Genomic DNA, 25,166 nt, shown 5'->3' on the forward strand with positions numbered 1-25,166 from the left:
ATAGGCAACTGTGACGGGACAACACTCCCGGCTTTCTTCTGATTGCCGGATCACATTGCAAAAGATTTCATGCCCTATACAAAATTTAAAAAAAAAAAAAGTTGCTGTGTTTTTAAGAGGACTTAATCCTAAGCGCTGTTAAATTTATCTCATTAAAGCATACTAGATCTATGTTTACCCAGCGCATGCTTTATGGAAAACACAAAAGTGTTTGCAATAGGAGAGGCAAGTAACCCTAACAGACATGGAATAAAGAGATCATGCAGGTATTTGCTATGTGATTCCAAGTGCTGCCATTGATATCTCCGTATATAACTTCCAATAGGTCTAACATACTAAGCCTATTCCAAAGGCAGAAGAGGAAACTAAAGGTAACACTTTGCAGTTGCTCAGGTGACTTTCAAGTGAACCTTTATTTTAAAGGTAAGAAACACCCTTGTTCTATTTATTGTTCCATTCTTATTTGCGCTATTTAAAAATCCAGAAAGTAATATCTAGACTAATCTTACTTTATACTTTTTAACTTTTTTTTAAAAACTTTTATTTAGTATAAGATGAATAGAGCTTGGAATATAGTACAAATCAAGAAGTATGTGTATATGCAGTTAGTATTTGTTAGACTATGTAGTCAGAATTTTATTGATAACGTCGCAGACTAAATTCCCTAAACTGGCGCTTTCATAGTCTTGCATTAGTAGATGTAAATAACTTGAGAATTTGTGCGTCTGACTTTACTTCCAAGATCGCTCTGTTGTGTTTATGTTTTAATCAAAAATTGTAATTAGCTTCGCGGCTTACAGCATATTTCTTTGGACGCAATCGATTGCGAGAGAGCTCGGTTTTGATTTTACGCATATGGAAAGTGAGAATTCATCAAGAAAATATTGAGCAGAGACTATTGGATTAGTGACTCTGCTCTTTTGCGACTTTGAGTGATAAGGAAACTTTCTGCAGGACAGGACATGGTGACATGCTAATTATTTGACAGATTCTCAAAGCTGATGTCTTGTATATAAAGATTTTTCCTTTGGGTGACCGACATATTGAATGTGGATTTTCCTTTTTTTTTTTTTTAAATTCTCCCACTTCACCATACATCTTGAGAATGGCTGCATTGTTATATCACTTTTTGTTTCTCACTGTTTACCTGCATCCTATCATTTTGCAGTTACAGGAAATGCATGAAATGAGTTCTAGACACCAATGAACAAAATCAATGAACTTCATAAACTAGGTCAGCTAATCTCGTAAAATGTCTGTAAATTTTACTCCATATAACTATGTACGTACGTGTAGGGATGAGTGAACTTGCCAAAGACTAAGCATTTAACTTATGGCAGATGGAGAAGTTGGATGCAGCCCTAGGGAGTAGTGTTGAGAAAACTTGCCAAAAGTTTGGGTTCTGCAACATTCGTTTGAACCTGAATGCTTGACATCTGACTCCCTGAATCTGGAGAAGTTGGATTCCACTATAGGGCTGCCAGAAAAATATGAATGCAACCTATGGCCAGGTTAACACTGTATATGACACCGGCCGTTCTGTCAGTTAAGTTCTTCCCAGCCGTTACTGCAGTACCAGCCAGATGAACTTTGTTTCTTTTTAATTGGGATCTGGGCACATTCCGGTGTGCGCGCACTCCAATTAACCATAGCCGACAATGTAAAGTGCGTCTTGAGGCGCACTTTACATTGTCTTCTCTGTCAGTCTTGTGCGGTCGCACAAAACCGACATATCAGTTTTTGGTGCGGCCGCAAAAAATCCCGGCCGGAGTATATACAGAGTGTATACATTCCAGCTGGGAATCCATAGTAATGAATGTGATAGGTAAATTCATTAAATAACGTCCATGGTTGCAAACATGCAACTATGGCCGTTGTTTCATGAATTTTTCAGAGGCTGTATTCATGTTTTCCTGGCAGCCCTAGGATTGCATCCAACTTATCCAGCCACCGGGAGTCAAATGTCGATCATTCAGGTTCAGGTGAACCCGAAAATTCTGTGTATGCTCACCACAAGCTACTTGTTTTGCCGATACTTCGAGTTGTGATGACTTTATTACTCGGGGGGGGGGAAAGGCCTATCGTGGCTGATCGACTGGCTGCTCAGCCAATCAGTGACTGGAGCGGCGTCCTGCCCCAGTCACTGACTAGCTGAGCGGCCAGTCCATCAGCTGGGTCATGACGTGTCAGCACTGGAGATTCCAAAGCCCGATAGGGGTCCTGAGGCTGGTCCCGTCGCTCACCGCGGGCATGAGGAGAGGTAAGTTCGTACTTGTTATCAAATTCCCCCCTGCCCCTGGATTTTTGGCTGGACTTCTCCTTTAAGTATGTTACTGGAGAAATCTAAGAATGTAGCCACCTGATTTTACTGACAATTATTTCCATAGATAGATAGACAGACAGACTTTTTTCCCTTTTGGTCTCACAATTCTGAAATCTAAAAGAGTCATAAATGTTTTAGAAACTGAAAGTGTCACTGTCGTGAAATTTTTTTTTGCAGAAATCAATAGTCCAGGCGATTTTAAGAAACTTTGTAATTGGGTTTATTATCCGAAAAATGCATTTTTATCATGAAAAAGCAGTTTGAAGCTCTCCCCCCTGTCTTCATTGTTCTCCTATGGAGAGAGCTAAAGAAAAGACCAAAACAGGACAACAAAGAGTTAATCTACAAATCCCTCAGGGGATATCTCTACTGATCATCACCAGTGACCTGTCTGAGCTCAGATTACAGCTGTCACCCAGCTCCGTGCCTGTAATCCTCTGTTATCTGCTTTCTGCTGCCGGCTAACTCCCTCCTTCCTCCTCCCCCCTCCCCTCTCCCTAGAACAGACAGGGTACGTCTCCTGCAACAAGTCACAATTTTCAGATTTTTCAGAGTGGATGAAAAAGAGGAAGGAGGGGGGGACCTGGGAAAAGGCTTTTTACATGCAGATAATGGCAGATTTGGCTAATAAACCCAATTACAAAGTTTCTTAAAATCGCCTGGACTATTGATTTCTGCAAAAAAAAAAAATACGACAGTGACTCTTGAAGTTTTCCAAACACACCGTAGCAGTATCTCCCTTACTGTCACCAGGTACAATATGCTTTATCACTTCAGTTCACCAAATCCTCTGTCCAGATGCTATTTTATTGACTTTAGTAGGCAGAGACTTTTTGTAGCTGCTGAACAGTTTATCCGTAAAGAAGAAAACATAAGATCAAAACGAAGGTCAGTTTTGCAAGAAAGATGGAAAAGAGGATTTGGATCAAAAAAATAGATTGTCTGGAGGTATGAAAGACTGAATCTCCTGACATGTTGTAGAAGAGGATAAAAAAGACTGTCCTACGTATCCTTGAATGTGAGAGTTGCTCTGTTTACTTACAAAATAATTTTCAAGTCTCAGACTACATGAACATCCCAAGGAAGTTCTAATGTGTCTTGCAGAAAACCATTACTTTTTTTTTTTTTATTCTAGTTTTTGTATATTTAGTTTAAATATCCCTTCAAGGGATGAAGGGAACAGGGGGCACCTGGTTAAATGCTCAAGTCTCCCATTGATTTTAATGGGGCTCTTTACTCAAGTCAAGCATTGAAAAATTCACATGCTCTCTCAACTCCAAGAGCTCTGTAACAGAGCTTTAGCTAATGGAAGTTGTATACAAGTCGAAATTTAGAAATCAGTACAATAATCAGTATATTTTCCCAAATTTCATAATTTAATAAAAGCTGGTGACAACCCTTATACAATTTGTTAGTACTACCAGTACTATTAGCCCCTGCTAGAAGGACTTTATTGAAATGTAAGAGTGTCCATAGGTCACCTTTGCAGTTAAAGATGGCCTCCTTGCCCACTCTGGTCTATCTGTGGCCACCAGAGGGGATCAGGAAGCTTAAACCAGCAGAAGCTTACACAATTTGCGTAATTCCAATAGTATTTAATGGGAGGTGCGCAAACGTAAGTGACATAACTTCTACAGTTGATGGGAGTTATACAAATTGCATAACTCACAGGCTTCTGTTGTTTTTGGCTTCCTTACCCTCTCTGGTGGCCACATCAAACTGGAGAGGGCAAGGAGACCATCTTTGTAGCATCTCTGTAATCCTTTCCCACTCTGGCAGAGGAGCATATGGCATTTTCAGCCATCTGCCAGAGTATTGTGGGAGACCTGACTACTAGGGGGCCTGGCTATTGGGGGTACTACTTACAGGATGGGCCTGGTTAATGAGCAGAATACATACAGGGTGGACCTGGCTACTAGGGTGACTACCTTAAGGAGGGAAATAGTAACTGGGAATACTACCCACAAGGGGAACTTGGCTACTGAGGAGATTAGCTACACAGGGTGGACATAGCCACTGCTGATGCCAACTACAGGGGGGGTAATTACCAAGAGAGCTACTTACAGGGGGATCCTATCTACTGGGAATTTTACTTATAGTGGGAGGGACACTACCTACAGGGCTACTGGGGACACTACCTACAGTGTGGACCTGGCTAATGTAAGAAATATCCTATAGAAGGGACCTTTTTATGGGTGGAAATTACATATGGGGAAAGCTGACTAATGGGGAAAATTACCTACAGGGAACCCACTTAATTGGGAAAATTACCTACAGGGAGCACCTACCTAAAGCGGCAGAATTGCTATTGGGGGACTTACCTAATTGGAGTAATTACCCACTGGGGACACCTGTCTGTTTACAGGTGCAACCTACCTTGCAACCTTTTAGTGGTAGTTGGGGGCTACCCCTCCCCCAAACCCACTTATCCACTAGTGCTCCAGACATCAAAGTGGGTATTATTACCATTTATGGTGCTACATGTGGGGAACTGTGAGGAGGGAGGTGGAAGACTCTAATACCTAAAATGTCTAGTAAGTTCTGCAAAGATGAATTATGGCTGGAAGAAATCTGCTGGACCGGATGGATAAGAATAGGGAACATGGACTGCAGTATAATCCTTTATAGTGTCTATATGGTCTGTGGTAGTAATGATAATGGTGACGATGTGGCTGTATTATTTAGGCATGTTTGGTAATAACTTTGTATATATATATATATATATATATATATATATATATATATATATATATATATATATATTTCTTTGTGTTCATCAGTGCTGTAAGAAGGCATTCTGTAAAGCATGGCTAAACACAGCAGAGCTACTACTTCATTTACCTGTAATGAGCATCTGTCTCCTTGTCACTGAAACAAATCATGAGTGCATCATCCTATTTGCTTGTTTAGAATATATATTCAGTGTGTATACACCTAGACATGGCATCTAAGGCCTCATAAGTTTTATTCTGGTTTCCTTTATCAGAAAGCTCCAATAAAGTTAAAGGGGTACTTTGGCGAAAATCTTTTTCTTTCAAATCAACTGGTTTCAGAAAGTTATATAGATTTGTAATTTACTTCTATTTAAAAATCTCAAGTCTTTCCATGCTTATCAGCTGCTGTATGTCCTGAAATGTTGTTTTCTTTTTAGTCCGACACAGTGACAGGAACTGCCCAGGACATGCAGCAGCTGATAAGTGTGGGAAAACTTGAGTTCTTTTTCTTTTTAAATAGAAGTAAATTATAAATCTATATAACTTTCTGAAACCAGTTGATTTGATTTATTGATTTATTTATATTTATTTTTCACCTTAGCACCCCTTTAATTCTAATATGTAACAACCTTGATGAATTATATACTCGACAGTACTTAGACTTGTTTCCCCAAATCATCCAATAGGATTGAGATCTGGAGTATTTGGAGACAAGGTCCACAATTTAAACCCTTTAACCTAAAAGTTTTCTCCATTTTTGCAGGGTAACAAGTAACATTATCTTATTTAAAAAAGAAAAAAGTCCCCAGCCATTAGAGACTATTGTTGCCATGAGGCAGTGTACTTGGTCTGCAACAAAGTTTAGGTAGGTGGGACGTGACCAAGTGACACTGACATGAATATATCAAAGGTTTCCCAGCAGTAAATTGGCCAAGGCATCCTACTGTCTCTGCAAGCTTCCCTTCTTCCCACAGAGCATCCAGGTGCCATCTCTTTCTTAGGTAAGTTACATACACACACACTCAGGGCCGGGACAAGGAGTTTTGGTGCCCTAGGCAGAGAAGGCAAATGGCGCCCCCCCCCCAGGAAAAAAAACACATATATCTGCATGTATACACACTTTTAAACACATTTAATATAAAAGGATCATTGCATTGTTTAAGGGGAAAAAAAAAAATCGCTATATCAGGACCAAATATTACCTCCATACCGTTAAGAAAACAAACTATATATAGGCCAATATTACCACCACATAGAGACCACCGCATAATGACACTATATACACACCAATATTAGCACCACACCATGACCACCACATAATGACACCATATACACTTTATACACGCCAATATTAGCATCACACCATGACCGCCACATAATGACTATTTATACACCATATACAGAACAATATTACCCCCATAGAGTAACCACCACATAATGACTCTATATATACACCATATACAGACCAATATTACCACCATAGACTGACCACTGCATAATGACTCTATATATATTATACACAGACTAATATTACCGCCATAGAGTGACCGCCACATAATGACTTTATATACACTTTATACAGACATATATTATGTGGCAGCCACTCTATGCGGTAATATTAGTCTGTATATAGTGTATATAGAGTCATTATGCAGCGGTCAGTCTATGGCGGTAATATTGGTCTGTATATAGTGAATATATAGAGTCATTATACAGTGGTCACTCTATGCGGTAATATTAGTCTGTATATAGTGTATATATAGAGCCATTATGTGGTCGTCAGTGTATGGCAGTAATATTGGTCTGTATATAGTGTATATAGAGAGTCATTATGTGGCGTCACTCTATAGTGGTAATGACTCTATACACTATATACTGACCAATATTACTGCCATAGACTGACCACTGCATAAGGACACTATACACACTATATACAGACCAATATTACTGCCATAGACTGACCACCAGATAATGACTCTACTGTATATACACACTATATACAGACCAATATTACCGCCATACAGTGACCGCCACATAATGACTCTACTGTATATATACACTATATACAGACCAATATTACTGCCATACAGTGACAGCCACATAATGACCCTATATACACTATATACAGACCAATATTACCGACATACAGTGACAGCCACATAATGACTGTATACACTGTATACAGACCAATATTACCGCCATACAGTGACTGCCGCATAATGACTTTATATACACGCTATATACAGACCAATATTACCGCCATACAGTAACCGCAACATAATGACTCTATATATACCATATACAGAACAATATTACCGCTATACAGTGACCAACTCAATACTACCTTATTTTTTTCTCAATAAATAGTGACATCATCATACACTAGACATAGGAGCTGCAGCCAATCACTGATCAACTGCAGCAATTACATAGGACTGATGAGGCCAGAGAGTGGCTGCAGCTCCTATGTACAGTACATTCACTGCTACACTTCTGCTGGACAGTGGAGTCAGCAGTGCTGATACACACACACACATACACTATATATACACACACACATATACACATACACTAATATATATATATATATATATATATATATATATATATACACACATCCATGAAAACACATACACTATATATACACACACACATATACACACACACACATACACTATATACACACACACACATATACACATACACACATACACTAATATATATATATATATATATACACATCCATGAAAACACATACAAATCCAAACCATCTAGTAGTCCATACACTATACACAGGACATGTAACACACACTACATTCATGCATCATATACCTACATTCATACACATTACACACTACATGTACAGTATACTTACTCCATCTAGCAGCATGCTGGGGGTAGTAGTCCTGGTCCATGGCAGCAGAAGCAGCAGGCTCTGGTCCTCTCACAGCAGCCGTCTCCTCCATCGTCCCGACTGCCACACTAGTCTCACCAGGAAGAGGCAGGGAAATCACATGGTGCAGGGGGGAGGGGGTCCAGCACACACCGGAGCCCACGTCCTGCAGCCTCTGTGTGACCCCTAATAGCAGCAGCCAGGGATCACTCCCAGACGCTGCAGGACGCTGTCTGTGTGCTCCTGCCTGTGACACATACTGCCCCCCCCCCAACACCGGCCCTGGGTGGGGGCAGCCATACCCCCCCTATCATAGTAGCCCCCACATCCTGATCATGAGGCAGCTTACCTCACTACTCAGCTGCACTCCTCACCTGCTTGACTCTGGAGACATCATGTGACAGTAATAAGAAGCTCATTGATCCGGAGTAGGAGTCAGGAGGAGGAGCGGAAATGACTGCCACCGCGGGACTAGAGCCTGGTCCGCCCAGCGACATGTGAGGTCCGAGGGGAGGGGGCTGGCTTGGATGTTGTGGCTGCAGAGGGCGTTGCTAGCGACCGGAGCCCGTCCCGCCCGTCGGCATATTAGATCCACGGGGGTTACTGTCGGAAGCGCGGGGCTGGAGCCTGCAGCAGCTTCAGGGCTGCTGCTGCTGCAGGTGAGGGGGATATGAGGGCGCTGATGGTATGTGAGCGCGCAGGGGCAGCGCTCGGCAGCCACCAGGAGGCAGAATACAGGAGCCTGTAGTAAAAAAAAAAATTTTTTTCAGAGACTGCAATTGCGCCCCTGTAATTTACCACTAGATGGCGCCCTAGGCCATCGCCTACCCTGGCCTACCCTTTGTCCCGGCCCTGCACACACTAACACTTACTTAGCTGTCATGATATAAAAGAAACCATGATTCAAAAAACTTTCTTTATTTCTGATGTTTTCGATGGTAGACCGATATGCAGCAAGCTATAATGCAGTATGTGTGTTCTTACAGCTATCTGTCATAGTCAGCAGCAATATGTGCTAGCACTGGTATTCTATGGGATCAGACCATATGGGCTAGCCTTTTCTCCCCATCAATGTTGCCCATGATCCTGTCATTGGTTTACAAGCTGTTCTTCCTTGGGCTCCTTTTAGTAAGCACTAACACCTGTATAATGGGAACAACTCACAAAATCTGCCCTTTTGGACATGTTTTCACCCAGGGTTCCAAACATTAAAATTTGTTAAAATCACTCAGATCCTTCATTTTTTCCTGCTTCTGAGATTCTCTGTTATTCTATTCACTTGTCAGTCATTTTAATGTTATGTCTGACCAGTTTATGTGGAGAAGAAATATGCAGATGTGAATAGAAAAATATTCTTTTTTATTTTTTTTATTTTGTGTATGACTTAAGAAATAGACATTTTGTTCTTCATGTTTGTTCCAGAAACGTGATTTAGTGTATTGCTTTGCATTTTTTTTTCCCTATGTATAACCTATATCTTTATGACTCAGCACTCTGTAGCAGCTCTTGCCTAACTCGCCTCCAGCAATGCTATACATTAGCAAAAAAATAAAAAAATAAAAATAATAAAACAACAGAGGTCAGGTACTGGAGCTAATATACTGCAGAGAATCTCGGTATGGTGCTTTACAGTCCAATGCTTTGGTATTTTCATCGAGGGAAAACATTCCCTTATTTCAGCGACGTCCCATTAACTCATTACTTAATTGTCTATGGAAAGATACAGTAATGTCGATCTCCATCCCGCAAGGTCACAACTTTTGGAAATATGAAACAAGGCAGTGCTATGGCTGCCGTAATCTTTTATGCTTCTGCAGTTTTCAATTTCTATTACGGTAGTTGCTATAAATTGCATTAAAAGGAATTTACTTGTTTAGATAGAGATGTAATAAACCCAAAAATCTGTCCATGGACGTATAGGACAAAGCTTTTCAATAGGTTCTAGTGTAACATATGGCAGGTAATGAGGTGGCTGCTAATGAATTCATGACCACTTTCACAGTACACCTTTCGATTTACAGTACATCAATGTTTTCCAGTATAAAATTTTACAGTCAATTTACTTTAATCATGTCAAGGTTTCCTGTAATGAGTGGAAGGCCCTCCTGCTGTTGCAGTATTTATTGGCTGATCGGAGCATATGATCCAGTCCCTGCGTGTACAGTGATGTATTTTTACCAGTGAATGCACCAAGGATAACATCAGTATGACTAATGATGGACTGTACACAGCCTCGCGCTTGTTCCTGTGAGAAATCACAATGTCATAACCAGAGCAAAAACGTATAACTTTCAGGAACAATTTCCAAAGATTAATGGAGAAAAAGCATTGGAGAACTTGTGCAAGAAGCTTGTGATAAGTTTACTAAGTTTTTCATATACTTTCGGCAGCAAGTGAGTGACAACCTTGTCATGTTCCTTCAAGGGGAGAGCAGTTAAAGCACAAATAGATTATCTGGGTTAACCTTTATTGCTATTGTGGGAAGAAATCATTGGCTGGTCTAGACAAGGCAAACAAATCTTATATATATCGAGGACACTGTAGGTGAACATGTAATTGCCTATCATAGACATATACACCCATCAGCCATAACATTAGACCAACCTGACTAATATTGTCTAGCTCCCCATCATGCAACCAAGACAGCTTTTACCCATCAAGGTGTCTTGCAATAACTTTTTCAGTAGTTTGGGCTACAGTAGCTCAACTGTAGTGTAGACTCGGTAATATTTCTCATGTGCGTTACTGAGCCTTCGGCACCATTTGTTTTTCTTGGACATCCTTGTGGAGGCATTCCAGGAACACCCCATAAGTCCGGCTGTTGTGGAGATGCTGTGATCTAGTTTAGTTATTACAATTTGGTTCTTATCAAAGTGACTCAAATATGAGAGTATCAAAGTTGACATAGGCAGATTGACAAACATGCAGCTCTTCTACTAGCCCAATGAAGAGCTCCACTCACTAAACATTTAATGTTGCCTTACACTGGATTATATGCACAGGAGTTATTTGTCTGGATATTAATACATTTTGCAATGTACAAGCATAAAAAACTGACTACAAAGTGCTGACTTTCCTCAATATCACTTATCCTTTGGTTGTGTATCACAAGAGTCCTGCACCAGAGACAATGCTACATATTGGAAGAGTGTTATCCTACATCTTACATAAATACTTTCTTGTACAGTGGTAACTTGGTTTAAGAGTAACTTGGATTAAGAGCATTTTGCAAGAAGAGCTCACCGTTTTTAAAAATTGTAACTTGGTTTAAGAGCATTGCTTTGGTTTAAGAGCCCCCTGTACTGGGAGGGAGGGGAAGCAGGGGAGGGGCATGGTCTGCATAGATAGTCTACACTCTATACCCTGACCCAGGAAGTCTCCCTCACCTTCCAAATCATGGATAATTCACTTCCTTCCCATTTCATGCTCCTTGTGTTTCCCATCCTCTCCTCTTCCTGCTATAATGTGCCTGCATTTACATTCAACTATACACACTGCTGCTATAATGTACCTGCACTTACATTCAGCTATACACACTGCTGCTATAATGTGCCTGCACTTACACTCAGCCATTCACACTGATATATAGAAAAGTTTCTGCCACTGTCCTCCTGCACAGCCCTGTAATTCTCACTTCCTGATTGGTCCATGCTGAACACGCCCTCCTTCCCCATTGCTGTCATGTGACCACAAAGACCTCTCACAGCAGCCCTGCTTCTCTATTCTGTTGTACTAAACTACTGCATTATGGGAATCTGCAGTTCCCTCCTGTATCTACAAACTGCGGCTGTTTTTTCATTCTTATGCACTTACTGTACATTATACTCTACATGATGATTGCTAAACTGTACAGTAAATAATATAATGTATTCAGCTGTTTCTCATTGTTTGTTTCATATGTTCTACATGTTATTCAGAATTTAAAAAAAATATTATTATTGGGGTGTGGAATCAATAGGCTGCATTTCAGTGATTTCTTATGGGAAAATGTCGGTGTCCTCAGTGTCAATCACAGTAGCAGTGCAGGGAAGAAGTTGTTGCAATTTGTTTCTGGAACACAGGCCATGTTCCCCTGTGCTTTATCTGAATGGAAAGAACTCCTGGCACTGGTGTAGAGTCCAGTTTAGGCTTTTATTTAATGGGTCACGTTTCAAGGGTGCAATCTCCTCTTCATCAGGCATGGTATAGGTAACAAACAACAATCTTTTATATTTTTTATATCATCCATTACTGTTTTAATATTAAAGATTATTGTTTGTTACCATGCCTGATGAAGAGGGGATTGCACCCTTGAAACGCGTTACATTGAATAAAAGTGTAAACTTGATTCTACACCAGTGCCAGGAGTTCTTTCCATTCAGATAAAGCACAGGGGAACGTGGACGGTATTCCAGGAGGGGTGTTTGCGCCAAACAAATTCTACCAACTTCTTCCCTGTATTGCTACTATGAAAACTTTCTTAAAACTAGACAGTATTAGTAAATCCATGCCATTGACTTGCTTTATGCCTTATGCTTTATGTATGAAAATGTAAGCTCTAAAATCTTTGTTCTCACTAGATGTAGCCAAAGCCTCTGAATCAGCTCAATGTAGTATAATTAGGCTGTCCTTGAAATCTCTGGATTTTCCCCAAAGCTTTATTGAATAGGTATGCCTTTAATAATCTGGCCTTGGTTATTGTTCTGTCCTTTCCACAGCTCGCATAAAAAAATGAAGCATATTAGGTAATTACGTATCGCTGCATGCATAATAGTCAGGTCTATTTTAATGTTACATATCCTGCACGGTGAACAGTGTAAGCCGAATATCAAGAACGAACAAACGCCTGAATTTTTTTTGGCCAGATCATATATATGTAAAAAAATAAAAATGATAGAAAAATCAAAAAGTTATAGGGGTCTGAATAAGACAATTGAGTCCTTTTTTTTCTTTTCCCTTACTAATTAGAAGGGCCAGCTCTGTCCTTGGAAGCCCCCTAGACCTAGTGCAGGTGGTGGGTGATTTTGTTAGTGGTCAGCTCCATGTTGGACAATGACTCCCATCCCATGCAGAAGACCATGATAGCACTGGGCAATACTGTCAGTGACTGACTGCTTCACTCTAAGTACAAGAAGGAGCGCTATCAGAAGTCTTTCCTCCCTCCTGCAGTTAGGCTGTACAAGCAACACCGACCTAAGCAGAGATCATTCCATACAGACAGATGAAATATTTTAAGCTTGTGATATACTTCCTACCTTGTATCTTTTTCCCCCTCTGTGTCTACTGTAACTGGAATGCTTTTACTTTACCTTGGAGCGTTTAGTGTGTAATATCTATTCTGCTATAACACACTGAATTTCCCCATGGTGGGACTATAAAAGGATTATCTTATCTTATAGAAAATTAAAAGACTTATGGCTCTTAAGGCCCTATTACACAACGATCATCGGCCGTATTCGGCCGATAATCGTCTCGTGTAATAGAAGGCAACGATCAGCCGACATGAACGTTGTCGGCTGAGTGTTGCAGTCGTTTGTCTTTCAACATGTTGAAAGACAAACAACTCATATAGCAATGATCTGCTGCCATCGCTCTGTGGAATAGGAGCCGTGGCAGCAGACCGTTGCTATATGCTATAGGCTGCCCGAAGGATCTAACGATCACCTGGGTAGCCCACCCGCAGCTCCCCGGGCCCCCCCCCCCCCCGGGCTCACCCGCTCGCTGCCGTCATGTGTAATAGCGGCGTCAGCGAGCGGGGAACAAGGATTAATTTGTCTGCATCCACAAGGCAAACTAGATATTAAGGGGTTAAATTTTCTTTAATTGTATTGTAAGTGAGCCACCCATCCAGGTTAGAGTTGGACACACACTGCAACTTAACCAATCTCTCCCTATACATCTGAACCTTTAGAGTGCCCCCAGACACAGCATTTTATGATGTTTTTCCGACTTCCAAAAAAAGCCAGAAAAACTGCCGAAGATTATCTAGGAATTTTTTTCTAGCAGTTTTGACTTAAGGTGTGAATTGCCAAAAAATTTAGCCAGTGTGAAACCAGCCTTAAGGGTGACCACTGCAATTACTTAACTGGTCTAGACTATTATAAATGACCTCTACTTACAATGACCTAACGCAGGGTCCAGGCATGGTCTAGACTGCTTTTCTTGGTGAAAGTGATCATGCAAGGTATAATTTATTTGGTGTTGTTGCCTGCCTTGCCTGAATAGTTCAACTCCGGTGTTGTTGTTTTTTTTTTTGGCGATTAAAACACATTACAAGGTTAGATAAGTTTGTGATGTGTTTTAATAAGCCTTCTGTCCTTCTTACCTATTGTCTCATGTCGATGAAGTCTTACAGAGGGAGGCTAACTAATTAGACCAGTCTTCTCTGCTACTTTGTCAGAATACTCTTAGCCGTCTCTGCTTCTATTGGCTGAGCAAGCTGTCAGTCATCTGACACTCTTCAGCCCCTCTGCAGTGTCAGTAGATGACACAGCTTGCCTGGCTCCAATTGGCTGAGAAAGCTGTCAATCATCTGACGCTCCCAGCCAAAGAAAATAAAAATAGATTAGGGCGACCGGAGCTGAGGGGACCTGCGAACGGCGGGAAATTCAAACAAAGATGGACCCAGGAGTGAGGGCGAGTATAGAAACTGTTTTTTTTTTTTTTTTTTTTTATGGTGACCGAGTTGTTTTTTAAGCTACTGAGTAGAGATGAGCGAACCGGGTTCGGGTTTGAGTCGATCCAAACCCAAATGATCTGCATTTAATTAGCTGGGGCTGCTGAACTTGGATAAAGCTCTAACGTTGTCTGGAAAACATGGATACAGCCAATGACTATATCCATGATTTCCACATAGCCTTAGGGCTTTATCCAACTTCAGCAGCCACCGCTAATCAAATGCCGAACGTTCGGGCTCGGATGGACTCAAGCATGCTCAATGGTTCGCTTATCTCTACTACTGAGCAGTTCATCTATCTCATTTGCAGTGGTGGGTGAATTTTGAACAAACCACTGTCTATTGATAAACAATATTGGACCGACATGCTTGATGCTGCTCTGTATCCTTTTCTGAAGAAGGTCATCTATTCAGGATTTCCCTACTCTAGTGTATCTTTGCCAAATCTGCCATATTACAGTATTTTTAATATAATACTGTCATTTCTGTAAATGTTTTCTTAGTTGTACTTGCCTTCTTGTATTCAGTAAAGCACATTTTCTTTATAGTATCACAGGGATCCAGTGAATCTGTTATCCAATGGCTGGGATAAAATTAGAACAATTAATGTTAAGTGTAAATTTCGGACAGAAGTTGCTACAATGTAGAAACCATACCGCAGCAGTCAGCATTAAACCAGCAGTCAGCATTAAGCCTTTATGATGTGCTTTCTATGCACTTTTTGATTGAGGTAAAAAGTAAAAGCATTCTATTTGTAATGTTATTGCAACCAAAAAGTATCAGACTAAACAAAATAGCAACACAATTATATAATATCTATAACTAGCGATGAGCAAACTTGTCAAACATTTGGGTTCATCTGAACCTAAACACTTGGCATTTGACTCCCTGGAGCCAGAGAAGTTGGATGCAGCCCCTAGGGCTGCAAGGAAAACACGATTACAACATGTAGGAAAACACAATTACAGTCTATGGCTATGCTCCCACTTCAGTATTTTATATAAGCCATTATTAGTGACCATCTAAATTTCAAGATGGCTGCCTTTCCCCACTATTCTCCTGAAGTGGGAACATAGCCTGAGGCTGTATCCATGTTTTCCTGCATCCAACTTCTTCAGCCACTGGTCCAATGTCAAATATGGAGCGTTCGGGTTCGTATGAACCCAAACATTCAGCAAGTTCTTCATTACTATCTAACTTATGTTATAGATAGTTATGTCATACTAGTCAAACCAAGCACCCCTAAATAGCTGTCTACAGATTATGAGTCTTTCTTTTGGAGGAGACTATGGTTGGGCTAGTACGAGATTATTTTGTGGAAAAGAGGTAATTGGTTTTCTTCTTCCAAATACCAGTGGGATTCCTCGGAGGGAATCAATAGCTCCCCAAGCTATTGTTATCTATAACAAATTCTACTTTACAGAGAAATATCTGTGACAGATTCCTGGGCATAAAAAACACATCCGTGTATCTGCCTTTAAAAATCCAATCAATAAGGAAATAAAGAAAACGGGTTCACGAAATGAGCAAAAACTGCCTGAGAAGAAATTAAAGCGTGATAATGGCTCTTCATTGCTGATTCTTTTAGCATTACTCAGCAGGAGTGTGATTGCTGTCACATACAGTGGAACAGAGAGATGTCACATTGCACAGTAATCATGCTTGATGACCTACCAACATAATCATGTTAAGTTTTATTCACGCTGATGTGCCTATGGAAATCATCCTTCAAGCCCAGAGAAAGTGTCTAAAACTTAACTGTCAAAACTTATTAGCGCATCCTTTCTGTGAATATAGCATTGATTATTTAAATGCGGAAAGCTCTTACTCTGCAGTATTTTTGGTGTGACTTGAACGGCCCCAATAGAAAGCATTGAAATATCAATATAGTGGAAATATATCACAATATCTTTGTATGATCCCAAACAAATCAATTTCTATTATTTACTAATAGAAATTCTATATGATGCCCATATATTGCAACTTATGATTAGAGACTCGAGAACATTTCACGTTCACTCTACAGGGGGGAAATTGATAACAAGGGTGCACTTACCTCTCTCAGTGCTTGCAGTAAGTAATTCTCCCCCGAGTTGTGATGGTGTCACATGTCGTGAGGTCATAAGATTGTCACATGGACACCCCAAAGATCCCAGAGCCCGATGGGGGTTCTGCGGCCGCCCCGCTGCTCATCGCAGGCACGGGAAGAGGTAAAGACCCTATTACACTGAGCGATTATCGTTTAAAAATTCGATACAACAACCAAAAATGAGCGATTATCTGTTCGTGTAATAACCGCCAATGATCAAATGACAAATGAAAAATTGTTCATTTTTATTTTTGCAACATGTTGAAAAAATATATTTGGTAGTTCGCCGATTGTTTGCTTCTCTGTTTGTATAACAAGTTGTTCCTCCATAAAACATGTTGTGTGGGTTGTCCTTAATTAGCAACCATTAAACGACATAAAAACAATCATTCATAACAGTAATCTGTAAATGTAATAGCCTCATTCTGTGAGGCCATGTTCACATGGCGTATTGGACCGGCCGTCCCGTGACCCGGCCGGGTCACGGAGCAGCCGGTCTCTGAAAAGATCATCCCGGCCGGATGATCTTTCGGCCCGCAGAGTTCTGATGTGGGCGCATCCGAATTCCCCACTGCACACAATGGAGCAAGAGACCAGAGCTGCTCACTTCATTGTGTGAACTGACAGAGCTTTCTGCGGCCGCTATTCACTGAATAGCAGGTGCAAAAACTGACATGTCAGTTCATTGCGGCGCCGCGAGAGATCCCGGTCGGAGTGTATACTATGTGTGCGATTTGTGTACTATAATTAGTAATCCTTAACTACAAAATCATTAGTTTTCACTGCGATCGATCGTCATAGTGAATCTTAAACGATAACCAATACGTGTAATACAGGCCTAAGTTGTCACTTGTACTAAATTTCCCCCCCTCCCCCTGCAGGCTGCTGGCTTTAAGAAATCGCCAGACTTCTCCTTTAATACACTGTGTATTGGATAGCCTCATTCCATTGACTTCAATTATAATTCAGTAATAACAGACATTATTTTTATTTTTTTTACACAGATGAACATAGCCAACCACAGTATATTAATTGGCTATTCCCTATTTCCTCATGGTTTTACCAAACATGAACCTGCCCTTTAAAAATACAATTACTTTGTAGTTTTGTATTAATTAAAGTGAAAACATTACCACAGCTATGATATTATTACATTTATCTTTTAGGGAAATAGCTCTAAAATTCAATAGGAAACTGCCCACAAATACAAGACTAAAATGCATGATGGAAGAGTTATAGATACAATCTAAAGGCAAGCTGTCGGCTCTAATTCATGTCTCAAACTACTGACGCTGTTAGATACCTGTTAGGTCAAGGAGACACATTACCTTTCATATACCCAGCTTTGCTTCCGAAATAAAGAAAAATGTTTTTATTTTATAGTACAAATAATTTATCTGACAGATTTTTTAAGCCAAAGCCAGGAATGTATTTGAAAAGTGGAGAAATCTCTGTCTTTCCTTTATGACCTGTTCCCTGTTTATAGTCCGTTCATTGTTAGATATCTGTTAGTGTAACAGGGCCCAAAGAGACATTTCCATGTACATGAACACCTACAAGCTGGAATGTCTCCTCTCTCCTCCCTTCCTATTTGATTGATACCTGGAAGCTGAGTCCAGTAGAATCAGGTATGGGGAGGGGGGGATGTGTTGCAGCTTGCTGCACTTCAGGGGCTCAGGAAAGCCTCATTGTCTTTTTGTACTACTATATACTATATATTTTTTCTATGTTCTGGAAGCACAGACAGATATATGAAAGGTACCATGTGTCTCCTTGACCTAACAGCTATCTAATAGTGTTAGCAGTTTGAAAAATTAATTGCAGCTGACAGATTCCCTTTAACCTCTTAATAATAATGGTATACCCGTCATGTCATTGATAAGGAGGTATAGAGAGGACTCACGGCTCGAGCGCCCACTATACTGGGCAGCTCCCAACTGCTATCAGCAGCCAGGGACCACGGCTAATAGTCGTCACAGAGTAATCGTCATTGCCAGTTATTTTAACAGTTTAAATGCCACTGTTGATTCTCACAGCAGAAGTTAAACAGTATAAATACCTGTCATTGGTGGTTTGATGGGAAAATCGACCAATGAGTAAGCCGATCCATTGTGGAGGCAGACCAGGCCTTCTGCTATGTCAGTGCGCCATGGCTCGGTGATTGCTAAAGGCAGCAGTGACATTTGGGCCCATCTGAGGAGCTGATGCTCAGCTATATTGAACATACCCACTTTTAGTAATATTATTAGTCAGTAGTAATAGCATTATGAAACAAAAAATGATAACCACCCCAAGGTTCAATAGCCAGATGTAAAAGTGTAAAGTGATCTACTTAAATGACTTGACATGAGTTGGTAAGATCCTGTTATTTTGTGAGGTCTAATGCCTGTCGCAGTATCTTTCTTAACATCTGGAAAGAGAATCAACCTTATCTGCTAAACAGTCCTTACACACTGGATAAAAGTAGAGATGAGCGCAACTGGAGCATGCTCAAGTCCTATCTTTTGGTATTTTAATACCAGTGGCTGAAAAAGTTGGATGCAGCCTGAAGTCTGCCTGGAAAACATGGATACTGCAATAATGGCTATGTTCACACTACGTAAGTCTCCAACGTAGCGCGTTCCGTGAATAAGCGGCCGGAGACTTACGTAGTTTGCTTACAATGGCGGCACAGTTCACACTATGTAAGAACTTACACGAGGATCGTACGCAGCGCCGTAAAAAAAATGAACCAGACCATTGTATGAGGACGAAAATGCTGTAACTTACGCCCGTAGTATTACATGCGGTCCCGTGCATAGTGGTGATTTCTTCATTTTCCTATCTTTGTGCCAATCCAAAAGGTTCTGTGGGGTGTCCGGGGCTAGGCGAAGATTTCCAAGTAAAAGACCGCTGTCAGATCGCTACGTAGGGCGCTCGGGAAGCAAGGGTATAAAAAAATCATTCTAACTACTTATGCCCACTATTGTTTTTCATATTATTATTATTTTTATTATTATTAGCATGAACTGTACCACATTTCTGGAATTGTACTCAATACTGAAACCTATCAATAATTTGTACATATCTGTAGAGAGAGAGAGAGAGAGAGAGAGAGAGAGAGAGAGAGAGAGAGAGAGAGAGTATTATAATGGATTCACAGCACTCATGTAAGTTATGCATGAGATAAAAAGCCAAGTTTGTCAATGCCGCATAAGCATCAGACTTGGAGTTTTGTTTAGGTGGGCAAGGTATACACATTTGTCTTAGGTCCATTTGTTGTTATATATGCCTGGTGTAATAAGAAAATTTTGCAGGAGAGGAGAGACAAAATTTGCTATTAAAGGAGTACTCCAGTGCTAGAAGAAAAAATAAAAAAATAAAAAAAAATGACTGCATGTTCTCAGCATTCTATATATGTAACCGTCAGCCCAGAATACCACCATTCCTGTACCCCCGAGACCTCCATTACCAATATCAGGTTTATCTACACTTCTTGCTTTTGCACCAGTGTAGATCAGTGCGTGCTCCAAGTTGCAGCCAGCCTCTCTGAGGGTGTGAGCGACATCAGCAAATGATAGGCGGCCAGAAGATGTAGGTGGTAATGAGGAAAGTACGCCTACCCAGCCTGCATAAATTAGATGATGCCTTGAAACAAAATGGCGGTGGGACGGAGATCAGAGGGGTCGACTGTCAATACAAAGGTAGATATATGGCAACGGCGGCAACTAAAACAGGCATAGAGCAGGTGTTAGAGGCAACATGAGTGAAACAAAGCAACTTCAAAGTTATATAACTTCGGAATAGCTTTGAAATGCTGATTCATTGCTGAGCACCGCAACACCCCTTTAACATTTTTCAGTAATATAAGTCACTGGCTAATGTTTTTAGAGTATGCGATTTCTAACTAGTACCTGGACTTATCACGAGGAGTAAGCTTGTACTGCATAGTGCATGCTGTGTACTACATGGCTCCAGGCACGGCAAAGTATGACCATTTAGGTACGTGGTGGAAAACATACATAGCTACACTCCACAAAGAACAGCCGAAGGAACTCCTTCTTCCCCTGCAGTTCAGGAGCTAATGAATGATTTCATCCCATCTGCGTTGGGGCAGAGGTCTTAAAGGGGTTGTCCAGCTAGCAAAAATAATATTCTAAACAATCCCCTTTCCCAATACCACCCTATGACTAATATACATGTATAACCTATCTTGCTTCCTTTCCCTGTTTTAATCTCATACTTACTAGCTCTGGGCGTCTAAAACCTTCTACCCTGGGTCCACTCCGACAATGCTGCTCCCTCTTACCCCCCTCCCTTCGTAGTTGCTAAACATATGATCTTCTCTCTAGGGGCTGAGTTAGCTGCCTATTGACTTGGTAAATTAGCCCCCAGGAGACCTCATCTGCATCATCTCTGTGCTCCAGCTACACGCCCACCATTCATCCTTCCCCTCATCTCTGTGTCAGGAGCTGGCACCACCTGTCAGGTCTGCACCACTGTGCACCCCCCCCCCCCCTAAACAGCGCCCGCTCAGGCTCCCACTTACCCCAGCCCCTCCCTCCATGGGCAGATACCCTGCTCACCTCAATGCTCCCCCTTCCCCCCATTCTGTGGGCAGATACCCACTCCAGCTTCTCCCCTGGTCGCCCCTGCCCCCCCTCTGAGAGGAGATGCCCGCTGAAGCTCCCTCCTGCTCACCAAACACTGCCAACCCCCTCCTGGGACCAACAAAGTAGACGGCTCTCTCCCACTCACTGGTATTCAGAGATGACATGGCTCCAGAGCGTGTTATCTCTGTGTCAGGAGCTGCCACCACTGCCCACACCAACCCCCTTCCCCGATGGTGCTGGCTTCTGTCAAAATACTCAGGAGGAGTAAGACCAGCTAGGTTTGGGATTATTTCATTGTTTAGCTCTATGGTGGATAACCCCTTAAACCTTCTGTCAGTGTAAGCTGCAATCCAGTGGACCTGCGGCCTACACTGACGGCTTTCTGGTTTCTGGTGTATGTACTAATGCACATACATCTGAAAGAAGAACTCTCTCACCCGGGGATGAGGGACAGCTGTCCTAGATTCTCATTAGCGAGCAATTGATGGCATGCCATAGGTTTGTCACCACATGATTAGGATCTATATGAATTGTCATATGTATGTTTTTAATCATAATGACTAGAGATGAGCGAGTACTACTCGATCAAGTAGGTATAGTAAACTATTCGAAATACTTGATTTCGATCGAGTATTCGATCAAAACCCAACTAAAAATGTGATTCTCCTCCCACCTTCCCTGGCGTTTTTTTTTATTTTTTTATTAATAACTATGCAGGAGGGGTTGGGACAGGACTAGGAGCATTAGGAGCACACAGGAAGTGAAAAAAGCATGTAAATTCATTGGCTGGCTAAACCATGTGACCTTCACTGTAATCGAAAAGTGAATTTGAGATTCATTTTCAGATGGGACTTGGAGCTAGACAGGGAGACAGTGTGTAGCAGGCACAGTCAGGTATTAGTTGATTTTAGGCAGGAGAGAACCCTAAAAGCCCTTGTTAGGGCTAAAGCTATAGAAGGAACACATTTATCTAAAGATATACAGCTATTATACCGGCTAGCAGCACATAGGTCACATAGGTGTCTTCAGACAGGCAGCTGGAGTGTATTCACTGTGAGGAAGAGGCTGCAGTGTATCTGTCTGTATAGGGTATACAGCTGTATACTGTTTGTGTGCCAAGGCAAAAAATCTAAGCGTGGCACTACTGTTCTGTGTGTTGTGCACCACATAACGTTTAATGCCTGTTGCCTGCTGTAGGGCATTCTAATATGTCTTAGAGAGGGTATACGGCTGTATACTCCTTGTGTGCCAAGGCAAAAAATATGAGCGTAGTACTACTGTTCTGCGTGCTGTGTACTACATAATAAAGTTGATCGCCTGTTGTGTGCTGTAGGGCATTCTAATATGTCATAGAGAGGGTATATGGCTGTATACTCCTGTGTGCCATGAGATCCACATCCACAGTGGCCAATGACTTTGAAAATTTAAAGAGGACGTGTCTGACCGCATCACACACACACAATGACAGTTAGCGGTGGGTGCTGTTTGATTTCCCCCTTGCTTATGCCATCTGTGGTTGTCATAGGCAACGTGATTTAAAAGGGTGCATGAAAATATTTCTTTGACTTAAAATAAGACTTTCTGTCCATACTACTGTGAAGGACAGAAGGTTTTCATGTATTTTCTCCACTTTACAAAGAGGTTATATTGGGTTTAGAGTTTATTGTTGAGAGGCTGTGATAGTGGCGTAATACTGCGACTTTGGCATGTTAGATGCACCCAGACATGCTTCCCCTGCTGTCCCAGTTGCACTCCAGAGGTGTTGGCATCATTTCTTGAGGTGTCATTGTGGACTTGGGGACCATTCAAGTGGTTGAATTTTGATTTCCAAGTGTCAAGCATTTTTCTCCCATAGACTTTATTGGGTTTTGATATTCGATCGAGTAGTGGAGTATTGGTGTCTACTCAACTCGATATTCGAAAATTTGAATATTTCACTACTTGCTCATGTCTAATAATGGTCGTTTAAGAATTAAAAGAAATAATCTAAAATACTGTGCAGTGTTGATTTAAATGAAGAGTGATGTCTATATACACCTGCGGAGTACTGTTACAGTAATCAATGGCAATGTCCATATACACCTGCGGAGTACTGTTACAGTAATGTAAAGTGTTACCAAGGTGTGATCTGCATTTTGTAACTTTTTTTCTCTTTGTTGTCCCACTTTCTCAAAATGAAACTTTTTCTATGCTTAGAACAGCTAATGACAGCGATAAACATATTCCCATCAAGTATAAAGCTCAACTAGAAAGGTATCTTGCTTAAGCAAACAGTAGAGCTTCACTTTGAAATTTCCATATTCTACATATGTTTAAACAACATGTAAAATGCTTAATTTGGAAAATTATTCTTCTAAATATGTTCATGCTAAAAAGCCTTCTTATATTCCTGCACTTTGATCAATAAGATATGCTGCCAAATCGAGCGCTGTTTTGAAGTGCGTTAGAATGTGTCGCATTTTGATAAACTACAATGACAGAGCAAGAATTTCTATGCTTCACGGATGTAATTCACATTTCGTTTTTTTCTTGTGTTGTAGGATCATTGTGGAAATGCAATACAACTGCAATACTGTTTATACATACTGTTTATACATGAGGCAGTCTTATCGACTTTTGACATGTTTTCCAGACAAGTCTCTCATAGACATCTGATGGGTACATTAGGGTCTAGGGGGGAGATTTATTAAAGGGTGTAAAATTTAGACTGGTGCAAACTGCCCACAGCAACCAATCACAGCTCCTCTTTACCCTAAACAGAGCTGAGAGCTGAGCTGTGATTGGTTGCTGTGGGCAGTTTGCACCAGTCTAAATTTTACACCCTTTGATAAATCTCCCCCTATAAGTTTAGAAATCTTTTTTTTTTTTTTTTTTTTGGTATAGCGGACACAGATTCCGCAGCACTTCACCTCTGTATGTTGTTGGTTTTTTTTGTTTGTTTGTTTTTTTTTGGGGGGGGGGGTAAGGGAAGAAACCAGTGTACCTAGAGGAAACCCACACAATCACGGAGAGAACATACAAACTCTTTGCAGATGTTGCCCTTGGTGGAATTTGATACCAGGACTCAAGCGCTGCAAGGCTACAGTGCAAACCACTGAGCCACCGTGCTGCCAGTTTGTAGTTTGTAAATGGATTGAAAACTGGCTTAAAGAGACTGTCAGAAGGTTTATGTAACATAAACTAGTGACAGAGAGGCTGAACAGAAGGATGTATCACTTACAGTACATTGTCTGTGCAACTGATTCAGAGATATACTCCTAAATAGCATGAACAATAACTAGTCCTCTCCATAATTTGCTCAGTGGTCCTGGGCATTCATGAGCTCCAGCAAATTCCACCCACCAGCTTCTGATTGGCAGTTATATACCCATGCTGTGTATAGGCCGTCAACTGTTAATCAGTAGCTGGAGGGCGGGGGAGTGGTTTGACAGGAATCCCATTCTCCTGCATATTAGAAAAATGGCTGAATAGAATGATGTAAGTAATGCATCAATATTTTCAGCATTTCAGAAATATTGTTTAGAGAGGGGTACTTATTCCTACTTTAAATGGTCCCTGGTCAAAAATAGTGTGCCCTAAGGTTCAGGACCGGGCCCCCCTTCTGTTTAATTTTTTTTATTAATGATATAGAGAATTGAAATAACAGCAATCTATTTATCTTTTTAGATTACACCAAACTTTGTAGTACAGTACAGTCTATGAAAGATGTGCATATGTGGCAGATTTGGTCACACTGAGTGTTTTTGGCATCCACTTGGCAATGAAGCTCAGTGTGGATTAATGAAAAGTAATGTATACCCACATGCAACATACGTCCTAGGGGGAGTTACACTGTAAGAGAAGGACTTGGGTGTACTCATAGACAATAGACAACAGAACGGCACGCAATGTCAATCAGCT

The 25,166-nt window shown here is 41.0% G+C and overlaps 1 protein-coding gene across 3 annotated transcripts in view; it reads left to right on the top strand.

Annotated features, from left to right (window-relative positions):
- The first annotated feature begins 353 nt into the window (after positions 1-353).
- Positions 354-25,166, top strand: part of LOC138787094 (protein FAM240B-like) — a 44,549-nt gene continuing 19,736 nt past the window's right edge. The window contains exon 1 of one of the 3 annotated variants that reach the window (XM_069964229.1): positions 354-423. The gene's annotated coding sequence lies outside the window, so the exon portion shown is untranslated. Of the gene's footprint in view, positions 424-5,969; positions 6,039-22,125; positions 22,161-25,166 lie in introns of those variants that run through there. The other 2 variants (XM_069964230.1, XM_069964231.1) reach the window with 2 other exon arrangements.

The sequence above is a fragment of the Dendropsophus ebraccatus genome, chromosome 3, assembly GCF_027789765.1.
Source record: "Dendropsophus ebraccatus isolate aDenEbr1 chromosome 3, aDenEbr1.pat, whole genome shotgun sequence".
NCBI lineage: Eukaryota > Metazoa > Chordata > Amphibia > Anura > Hylidae > Dendropsophus > Dendropsophus ebraccatus.